Genomic DNA, 12,071 nt, shown 5'->3' with positions numbered 1-12,071 from the left:
TCTCTAATTTATCAAATATTGATTGGACAGTGTGTTCCCTCTTGAAGTCCTTTTTTAAGGCCATGCTATTGTTGGGAGAGCTGGTGGAGATCATCCTGAGATGGACGTGACACAATGTAAATCTGTGAGTATTGCATCCCAGCTATGTACAGTTAGCTGCCAGAACTGGTACAGTTATAATACTGTGTCTTGGCTGCTGCCAGACATCATCTTTCTGAATGTGGATCTAGTTCAGGAGAATGAGCTTTACAGATATTACGACCAAAAGCCTAAGAAGAATACTATACTGCTGTTTAAATCATTAATTTCTGCAAAACTTGCAGTTTGATGACCAAGCACATGAACTTAGACAGTAGGAATGAGAAATCAGAGCTTCTAAGAAGTGTCTAGGCCAAGTTGAATGAATTGTTAGGACATAGAATCAGATAAAGCTGATAAAGCTTAGGGTAAATGCTTTTCCTTGCCCACTTGCCATTGATGGGCTGAGTTGAATTATGCTGTACATTTGTATGATCAAATAGTACTTTGCATAATACTTGTTCATTTGATGCAAATACATCTGAAACTTCAACATATTGTTTAAAAAAATATTTTTTTCACTCATTCCAGTATCTCTTTGTATCCATGTGCATTAAACTAATTCTGATTGCTACTCTGCTGGAATCCATGCCTGGGCATGAGTGCCCGGAGTAACAGTCAGTGGAATGCAATAATCAGTCACTATCTTTATAATGGTGATCTGCTACTGGGACCTAAAATGAGCCAAATGCCAATGAAAATGCCTGAGACCCACCTCAAAGTATGTTCTGGGGACATTTGGCATTCAGTGAGATCCTCCACAGATTGTAGCCCCTTCTGATACATCCTTCCTCTCCCTACTCACTGCAGCCATGTGACTCAAGAATATCAGGGACATTCACTTTGGGATTTACTAATGCTAATGGCCCCACTGAACTATTCCTGAGATGCTACACAGGATCCAAGTGTTGATGAATAGTGATGAAAACACCCATTGACAGTCTCTGTTTTGCCTTAAAAAGACTTTTGGGCTGACATGCTTGAAAATATCCAAAGTATAAGATGCCAGATTTCCATTTGCCCTCTGCATCTAGTTGGATAGATTTGGAGACAAAGGTAATCTGGTATCAGCAACACTCCTGCAAACCACAGATCCCATCGTTATTTATTGAATACATAGAGAGGCCAAGCCCTATCTCACTACCACACTTGTTTTTATTTATAATTGTTATTAATTTTTCCAAATATAACACATTTACCAAAATACCAGATTCATCATAATACACAAAGTAAATAAAGACAGTTAGGCTAAAGGGAGGGGAAGGGAAACAACATATGTGTCTTCAGGGTCTACACTGATCATAGACCTCTAAAATGTCTGCCCAAGTTGCTTTGATTTTTTCAACCCACAGCACATCTTAATGTGGGTGCAGAACTATGAAGAAGAAATTTGAGTTGGAGACTGAAAGGGACTGGAAGCATTTCCATGGCTTATTAGGATCAGCTACTGCTTCAAGGCCAAATCCCATCAAGGATCAGATGCCCTGCTCAAGAATTTCTGAAAGATATTCCATCTAGTAACTTTGGACCTCTGCAAAAGTGAGTCATGGGCAGTGGAAAAGTAGGGGCATATTTTAATTGGGAGATGTTCCTCTTCCAGTTGGGATGAGGAACCTCAAGCTCCCAGTGCCCTTGACAAACTGCCGGTAAGCCTTGAACCCAATATTTTAGCCAATGTAGTGACCTATTTTCAAAGCAATTAGTGGATGAAGCATTTAAAGAGGCATATTACCAATTGGCCTTGATGAATGGAGAATGTTTCCCCTAAAAACCAGGATTCACACTTTCCTCAATTCATATTGCAGAATGATCTGCTCTATTGGCATGAACAGATACTTATAGACAAAGGACACAGAACACCAATTTTTAGTATCCTCTTCAGCCAAGAGTGAGTTCCTTCAGGTGGGCCATAATCTTCCAAATTAAGGTCACCTCACAAAGGTAAATCTTTAGAATGTATGCAGTGTAGTTGTAGCCATGTCGGTCCCAGGATATTAGAGAGACAAGGTGGGCGAGGTAATATCTTTTATTGGACCAACCTCTTCTAGGTGAGAGAGACAAGCTTTCGAGTCACACAGAGCTCCTCCTTAGGTCGGGTAAAGGAACTCCCAGAATCACAGCAAAATGCAAGGTGGAACCGATTGTTCAGCATGAGTAATTAGCACATATTGTAAGAGACCATTCAACGTAGAGTGGCCTGTTAACACCTCTGCAATCAGAGGGGGGAAAAGAGGGGTTAGCACCTTACAGATTGTTATAAGCAGCTATAAATGCAGTGTCTTTGTTCAGTCAATGATTTTTTGGTGTCTAGCAGAGTAATGAATGTAAGATCCCAGGCTCGTCTTTTGGAAATGGTTGCTCTTGATTCCTTTGAGCATGAGGACTGATAGGTCAGATGTAGAATGATCGCTTTGTGAAAAGTGTTCACTCACAGGTGAGAGGTGTTTTTTTTTTTCTTTTATCATTATACTGTGTAAGTTCATTTGAGAGCACAGTGATAGTCTGATTTCACCTACATAATTGTAACTGGGGCATTTAGTACACTGAATATGATAGGCATATGTAGGACCCATTGATTTTGAAAGGTGTGTTGTAGGGGGTATTGATCATCGTAGCAGTGGAGAAATGTCTGCAGGTTTTTCATGTGTTGTTCTGGCAGTGTCTGGCGCCACTTTGAGTTGATGTGTCCTGGTCTGTAGGGAACTTGCTTCTAATGAGCTTGAAGAGGCTGCGGGGGTTGTTTGAAGGCCAGAAATGGGGTTCAGGAAATTTTTCTTTCAGGATGGGTTCCCCATCAAGTATTGGTTGTAGTTGTTTAATGATATCCCATATTGGCCCCAGTGTAGTATGTCAGATGACAATAAGTGGTGTGTTGTCAGAAGGGAGGTTATTTCTGTATTGAAGCAGGTTCTCTCAGGATATTTGGGTGGCTTATTCCATGATGTGTCCTACCTCTCTGGTTCCACTTTGCATTTTGCTGTGAGGTTGGGAGTTCCTTTCCCAGAAGAGATCTGTATGGCTTGAAAGCTTGTCTCTCACCAACAGAAGTTGGTCCAATAAAAGATACTACATCACCCACCTTTTCTCTTTAGAATCTCTGTTAGTCCGGTTTATATTGGACTGGTATTTACAAGGAGACAGTCGGTTTTGTTTGTCCTGCCCAGAGTGCCAACAGATGACACCCAAGAGAAGTATGGACATCTCTTAGTTTCATTTCCCTTAACTGGTACCCTATTCAAGCAGGTGGGGATAAACATAGTGTTAGCTCTAGAAAAAGAGCTCTAAGTTCACATGTTTATTTTGGTCCTGAAACCTGGAGCCCATTCCTCTAGGCTGCCTGTTAATAACTTGGTAAGAAGTAGAGATATTTTCCTAAATAGGGTTATCCATTGAGATCCTTGCTGACTGGATAGCTAACTTCATGTTTTGATTTCTGAAAGAGGTGCTGCAATTATTTAAGTTACAACCAGTCTGCATGTCAGTTTATCACGGAAAGACAGCCTGATTAATCAGATTAGCTGCATTGTGTAAACGAGGCTACAATAGACAGATATAATGCAGTGGGATAGGCTATGGTCAGATCTGCATTTCATGATCTGAGAGGTGGCCCAAACATCCATGAGGTGCACGCCATGTAAACTCATGTATTGACAACAACCTCAAGGGACACCAGAGCTAGTAACAGAAGAGAAGGAGAGGGCCATCTCTTTCAAGGGTCCAATGTAATCCAGTATATCCGGTAGGATAGCCCAGGAGAAACTAGCTAGAGACCAGTGGAATCAGACACAGCAATATAATAAACTAGCCCAGAATCAAGTGTTTTGGCTAGGTGTTAGGGTGACCCTCTTCTTGCTGAGTGTAGAAAGTAAACGTTTAGCCTAATGGCAGGGACCATATGAGGTAGTAGGTAAGTAGCCCGGATAGATTTTAATATCTGATGCTTGGACAATACAAAAGGGAAAGAATCTATTATTCTTTCAGGTCCTATTTCTCAACCTTTTTGATACCATGGACTGGCTTTCTTCCTTCCTAAACTGTTAGGGAGATCTCAGGGATCAGCGCTAATCCACAGACCAGCCATGGAGAAACATTGCTGCAGTATGATGGAGCATAATGCCCCAATATTAATTCATAAATTGAGAAACCTTCTCCAGATCTGAGGCCATAATCATCACCTTAGTGAATTTATTCCAATTATCCCACTCTTTTATAAACATCTGGACACTGGAAAATTTGATAGGGATTGTAGTAGTGGCAGTGACTAAAATTTGTTCATCATTTGCTCCCACACTGTAATCTTCATTTTTAACAATTTGGGAGTATAACTTCAAAAGCTCAATTTTTTTTCTTCCAGTTAATCAGGTGGAGAGACCATTGGGAGCTCAGGCTCAATATTCCTCCTCTCATCCTCATGATAGATGTTTAATTGGTCTTGAAGGGAAGTCACCTCATTCATCAGGTGGTCTTGTTTGGCCACTACTTTCTCATGTTCTTCAACACCACTGTTATTGGCAGTGAATGCATGTTGTTATACACTTCCTTTTGGTTAATATTAACCTCCAACTGATCTTTCAATTGGACATTCTCTGCCTGTAATCATTTCATGGTGTGGTCTTTCCAGAGGTCTCATCATCTCCTAACTCACTCCCTTCAGTTTGTTTTCAATCAGATCAGTTCACGGTCTAAACTGAGTCTAGCATTCCTTCAGTTCTAGGGCTTGCAGTCTTCATCTGTCTCCTGGTTGCTTTCTCAGAGGCAGTTGGGTGAAGGGCTGTCACTCTTTTGCTATCTCAGGCCTTTCTGCCTCCTGCTCCTTCTCGGTTCTCTCTTCTATATAGCAAGTCTTGTTTTCTCTGTTGGTCACAGTCGTGGATGCCCATCTCTGCGTTTGGTAGTCCTGTCAGCTGCGCGGGGGTGTGATCAGGCTACTAGTCTGAAAGCAGGAGAGACTTTCCTCTCCCTTCTGCCTATGCTCAGTATGGGGTTTGTAAACCTAATTTCACAGCCCTAAGGGCATTATTTTCCTGAGTCAAGGCCTGAATGTCAAACATGAGGCCTTGCAGAAGGGCTCCCCATACCCAGTCTTTCTTTTGTTTTTTATCTTCCACATTTTGTTTTAGAAACCATTCAATATCATTCCAAGCTGGCACAGATGCCTTTTGCATGTTTCCTGACCATAGGTGGTGTTTCGAGTTTCATGTAACTGCAGCACTGCTGCACTATCCTCCATACTGCCAAATTCACAAACTACGGTTAGCATAACAGCTGCCTCACTCAGTTTATGTTGGTGATGTGCGAAGTGGTTTTGGCATTCTGCCCACTCCTTAGACAAGGAATTCCTTCTGTGCATCATGGACCTGTTAAGGTCACCCAGCAAACAGTTTGACTGACAGCCCTTAGCTGTGTTTATTTCGCTGCCCACATCCTGCTGCTGTACTTTTGTCAGAGCAACCTACAATATGAAACAGTTAGGCCTGTCAGATTCCAAGCTGACACAGAATGATTAGGAAATCCAAAAGGGTCTCCTTTCTGTTGAACCCATCCCCACGGGGCCAGTGCAGCTTCACACAATGCAAACCCTTCCATTATTTTCCAACCAGACTGGAAAGTATATTTACCTAAGCCAGTAGACAGGGCCTGGGTTTTGGCACCAAGAAATATTGGGGTCAGTATACAGCCTTGCCTTCCTAAGTGATAATACTACCTACGGATTCCTGCCTGCTGCCCATCTGGTCCAAGACAACTGACTCTAGAGTCTTGGCAAGCATTACAACCTGTTCTTTATTGAAGAATAAAGGTTACAGAACACCAGAGTTTGCTGATGGAAGTCATGGTGAGGTAACCTGTCCAACAGATAACTCCAACAAGCTACCAAAGGCATACAACTTATATTTACTAGCTATGTGGCAATCAACCAGTCAACAAAGATCCATGCACTGATCATTGAGTAATCATTACTGTCATTGGTTACCAGATGCCTTTTGCATGTTTCCTGACCATAGGTGGTGTTCTGAGTTTCATGTAACTGCAGCCTTGCTGCACTATCCTTCATACTGTCAAATTCACAAACTACGGTTAGCATAACAGCTGCCTCACTCAGTTTATGTTGGTGGTGTGCTAAGTGGTTTTGGCATTCTGCCCACTCCTTAGACAAAGAATTCCTTCTGTGCATCATGGACCTGTTAAGGTCACACAGCAAACAGTTTGACTGACAGCCCTAAGCTGTGTTTCGCTGCCCACATCCTGCTGCTGTACTTTTATCAGAGCAACCTACAATATGAAACTGTTAGGCCTGTCAGAGGTAGGTAGGTAAGATATACATGTGTAGACTGTTTTGTTGTTTTTAAATTTCTTTTCTCCTAATGTCTTGTTCTTTCTCAGGACATGTCTACGCTGAAAACTTAAGTCAACCTAAGTTGTCAACTTATAGCCACTGCAGTAATTACTGTGATAGTTCATCTCTACACTGCGCTCTTTCTGTCAGGGTTATGCATCCTCACCAGGTGTGCTTCCACCAACTTCAGATGGGCAGTGTGGAGGGTTGAGAGTCCAGGCTCTTGTCTCCCTGAACCCTGCTGGGAGCCCAGCTGCCCCCCGGATTCCTGACTTCTCTCTCCCTGCCAGGAGCCTGGCAGTCGCCCAGGCTCCCAGCTGCGAGCTGCAGTCTCAGAACCTGGGCAGTTGTGGGGGAACGGGGATCTTTGGTGCAGCTGGGCTCCCAGTGGCAAGCCAAGAGTGACAGCCAACAGCCAATGTAAGTAGCCCACAGTGTCTGCACGGACATCATGTTGCCCTAACTCTCATGGAGGTGGATTTATGTTGGTTTAGTAGGACACTTACATCAGCGGGAGCCAGGCTATAGTGTAGACACTGACAGAATTAGGTCAACGTAAGCTGCCTTAGCTTGACCTAACTGTAGTGTAGATCAGGCCTCAGCCTCCTGCTCCCACCAAGGGAACACACCTTTCCCTTAAATCCCATGTTAAATTTTGTAACGGCTGTTTTACTCTGTCACAATGGGTCGTACAGCAAGTCTATCAATTTAAATCTGGTAACAGAACCACAAAGTACCTCAGCTACTTGTGGGGGCGGGGGTTGGCCAAGTGCATCCCTTAACAGACATGGTGGAAGCTCTGTGTTACATATGTACTGGTTTCATTTTTAGTCGAAACAATTTTGGAGACTGTTTTGCCTTTCCTCCTCCTCACGAAATGCATAACAGAAAACATTAGTGTTCCAGAGATGTTCAAAACATAACTTTGAAAATACTCAAACATGCTTACAATGTGTGTGGTTTTTTATACTGCAAATTATGTTGATGATAGACTAAAACTAACGGGACCAATGTTGTCAATATGATACAGAGGGATCTATCCCTATTTTGACAAGCATGTGTATTTCACATTTGTGAAAATGGGGGGGCTTCATCCATTTAACAAGGGGGAAATAGACAGCAGATGTTTGGAGGTCATTCTGATATCTGTGACAAAAACATAAGGCTCAGAATTTGCCACAGGGCAGCTTACTTTAATGCAGGGATTGGCAACCTATGGCACGTGGCTCTCCAGGGTAAGCTCCAGGCCAGTGGGGGCGGCGGGAAGTGGCGCGGGCCAAGAGATGTGCTGGCCGCCACTTCCTGCTGCCTCCATTGGCCTGGAGCAGCGATTGGCTGAACCTGCGGACACAGCAGGTAAACAAACCATCCCAGCCCGGGGGCTTATCCTGGCAGGCTGCCAATCCCTGCTTTAATGCTTGAAAAGTATTGTTAATGAGGGCCAGAGTTCTGGTTTGGTTATGCTATCACACAGAGTCCCTGCATGAAGTTTAATTCTGCAAAAGGAGAACTAATCTGCATAACACATGGTCTGGCCAGTTTGGTAAATGTATTTAGTAAGCTTCTGATGACCCCTGCCTTTACGTTCCACTCCAAAACACACCATTATTTGGTTTCTTTTGTGGATGGCCTGTGATACCGAAAACTCCACAGGTTCTGGGGGAGCCCAGAGTGGGAGCAACAGATGCATTCTGCTTAGCCACCTCTTTTCCTCCATATGGATGCATGGATGAGGTGGGCCTAATTTGGCCCCTAATGTTTCCACTGATGTCAGTATCAGACTGAAACCTCTGTAAAAGTTCACACATTTAATGAAACTCACAAAATTAGTACTTTCTTCAGTAAGTTTTAAATTACAAAAGGCAGACTTGCAAGACAAAGCATTTGGGCAGTGATATACTGTGAAATTAAAATGAAAGTAGTTTGGTGTAGGAGAGATCTCAATATTGATTCAAAAATGGTATTAAGAAGTAATTTTTTAAAGCCATTACAAACTGTTTTGCACCTTTTTTGAATGTTAAGAGACAGCATGTGGCAGCAGTCTATCTCTGAGTAAATCCCAGGTCAGATAACCCCCACACTCAGATATTTCCCCAAAACCATCAGACCTGCAAGTTACTGTGTGTAACAGCACTATCCAGCCAGGAACCCTCCTGCTGCTTTGCAGTGTAACAGTCTCTCTAGACTCCCAACCTGCTGGTGATCTGGTTCCTGTCCCAGCCATGCTCAAGCCCTGTTCCAGCCTTCTCCATCCTTGTCCTTGCTCTACTCCAGTCTTGCTCCAACCCTGTTACTGATCTGCTCTAGCCCAGCCACAACCTCCTGACCTGCTCCCAGACCTTCAGACCCGGAGTCTGGCTACATTACTAATTTTGCTTGTTTACATACTCTGACCTCTGGTCTAACACTAGCCTGTACCTGGACCTCAATTCCAGCACTGACCTCAGCCCAGTCCCAACCTGACATCTGGCTTTAACCTCCATTCCAACCACTAAGCCTGACTATCAGGAGGTAGCCCTGCCAGCTTTAGCCAGGATGCTTGGAAATATAACAATACACATGTTTAACTACTTATATTGCAAAACATTAATCAAATAAACTCCAGAAAGTTTCTGCTTTTAGCTGACAAGGACAAGCAAACATTAAGCAGACAAAACGTGAACACTTTTAAGAAGGAACCTGGCTATGAAAGGAAATCAGGGTTGTGTTATCAGAGCAATAAATCTAGCAGTGACATGTTCCTGTACCAACCTTGACTCCAACCCCAGTTTTTTACAAAGAAAAAAACTGTGTTTAAGCTCACATAAAGAATCCAAGAAATATTGTATTGAAATGTATTTCTTTTGAAAACACACTAAAGTATTCATTCTTTTATCTTGGAGAACATTTATGGTGTGAAATATTTTACAGAAGATACTAGTTAATTCCAACTCATGATTCCACTTAAAGGTGAAAACCTTTTGTTGTTTCTCAAATACTAAAGATGGCATAAGCTTCTTTTAATATGTATATTTACAAATATTTTGTATCTACATGAAAGCCTTTATATAATGACTACCTGATAACACTGTTATATAAATAGTAAGATGTTTTATGTACAGATATAGCAAGGTCATCTGATACTAGAACTACTTACTAATGTAAGAAGACATTTATATATGAAATACTTATATTAATGAGGAATTAATTAATCAATCAATTAATTACTGGCAGTGCAGAAGCAGACCTTCATCCAAAGCCAGAAGACAAGAAAATTATTATTTCAAAACTTGTCATGTAGAGTCAACAGCTTAGGCCAAAGACTTTCTAAAGCATGTTATTTAATTTTAAAAGACCACTTTGAGAACTAAAAACTCATACAAAAGAGAGAGAGCATTTTGACTTTTCAAAAAATAGAACTTCATTCCTGTAAAAGTAAAAGAAATCTCAGAAAATGGACTAAATAAAAAGAAAGTTAAAATTACCTTAAAAGTTACCTGTATCTTTCTGGTCACAGGAAAAACATCAGCAATTAAAGAAATGTTGCATATTCATTAAACAGATTGGATACTTAGGAGCTGAAAGTGTCACTTAAACCAACCCGGAAGTCTTGGAGCCAATGATAAAATGACAGAAACCAACTTGAATTTAAACCAACTTGAATTTAAACAAGCATGAAAGAGGTGTGTTTTCTATTCATTTCATGGAAAGAAGGAGAAAGACAAAATATTCTGAATTTAAATATTTTCTTCAGTTTCAAAGGATGCAGTTAAGATTTCCCATTTTGCAAGCTATAACTGACTGGCTATTTATTTAACAAACTTGTTCACTGGCCCTAAAATCTCAGATGTGTAATCTTTGTTAAAAGCTCTCCACAGACAGACAGATGGAAGAGATTGTAAGAGAAGTAACCAGTTTAACATTTGTGTTCAGTCGTTTGTGTTGATTAATGGTTTGCTTTTCTTAAATAACAAATAGCCATGGTTAATAATTGTGATTATTTTGCTTAGTCTTGATCATGGTATCTCCTAAAATATGTAAAAGAACCCCTGTGACTAGATAGTGGGGAGTAAGAGAAACAATAAGTAAGAGCTGGCCTACCATTTCTTGTTTCTCTAAACATTTTTCGTACATTTTAAAAGAAAATTACTTGGCATCTAGCAATTTAAATCTCTCTCTTTCAATCCCAGTTTGATCATTAGCAAATGATACCAATGAAATTGAATAATATGTTTCAAACACCAAGAGAAGATACTTGTTCTGAAATCCCATTATGAAAATGTATTCTTATTAGCTTCAGCTGTTGTCTCAGTGAGAGAAAGCATTGACACTATGAAACAACGATGCAAAGGTTGGGATGAAATCTAAAGGCTCATCAGTTTTCTAAACAAAGTTACAAATCACTTTCTTTGCTTGGAAAGGTGGCTGTACCATCTTGAGAAGCCACAAGAAAGAGGATGCACAACACATGTCTTGCTGTTTTAGACTTTGCAGTCTAACTGGAGAAACTTTCTTTGTGCCAATAGGCATTGCTCACAACTCACTCAACTTCTCCGCCAATATGGTAATTTGCATAGCAGTACCCACAATGCTTCACATTGTGATTTTGCTTTCAAAACAGATTTAAATGAGCCTTGCTGAGCTGCATTAATGTGTCTGTTTAAATTGGGCAGATCTAATTAGCTCACATGAAAGTTATGCCACCTCTGGTGCGGCAAAGCTAATGCAATTAAAGTCAACCAGATGCATTGAGTATTGTAAACGTGCAGTCTGACTGGTGAAGAATAATTCAGTTTCCATCAGAGACTGGACAGTTTTGCAAAACATTCACAAGAATGGCACTCTTTGCAATGTAAATATATATATTCTTCTATGTCTATAAGGCAATTCCTAGTGCCAAGGATTCCGCACATGTAGTGAGGTGTATGTTATAGTAAAAGACCACACTGTTTTCAGTTACATCCATTCAAAGAGTAGCCCAGTGGTCTTCATTAAAAAGTCAATATTTTTCATATACCCTCAGATCCCCACTGAAAATAAACATTTGCCAAGAATTATCATAGGTGCCACAGTAGTTCTACTGAAGTCAATTTTAAATAACTTCTCAGCCAATTGACTATTAACGTGGGCTTAATGAAAGTGGCCTTCTAATAAAGGTGGAGCAGAATTGTACTCTATACATTTGGGCAAACTGTTTTTAAAACAGGAAATTACCTACGACCAGAGGAATACATATTTTAAAATAATTGCATGAATTACTTAGACTAACCTCATTGGATCAGGTCTACCTTTCAGTTAGTTTAATTGTATTTAGAATAGGAAATAATTTGAATGTCTCAGATACTGTTCTAATGTGGTACTGTTTAGTATATGTTGACTTTTTAATTGTGATTTCTCTAGGCTAATTGTGTGAATCTGTCGCACTAAAGCAAACTTTCAAAACCTAAAGGGCAACTAGGGCTGCACACATATAAAAGGTACGCAGAGTTTGCCCTGGATATTTTATCCAACCATGCAATTTTTCTCTGTTGCCATTCCCTTCATAGAAAAATGCCAAGGTAATTGCATGAAAATGGACATTTGCTCTCACTTAATTAACAGTCTTCTCCTTCTGCCTCATTTATTCTATAATTGCTTCCACAGTTATGAAGTCTGATGTTTGATTCTGAATGGTGGATGG

This window comes from Gopherus flavomarginatus, chromosome 1 (genome assembly GCF_025201925.1).
Source record: "Gopherus flavomarginatus isolate rGopFla2 chromosome 1, rGopFla2.mat.asm, whole genome shotgun sequence".
In the NCBI taxonomy this organism is placed as follows: Eukaryota; Metazoa; Chordata; order Testudines; family Testudinidae; genus Gopherus; species Gopherus flavomarginatus.
This window is presented reverse-complemented; position numbering follows the sequence as displayed.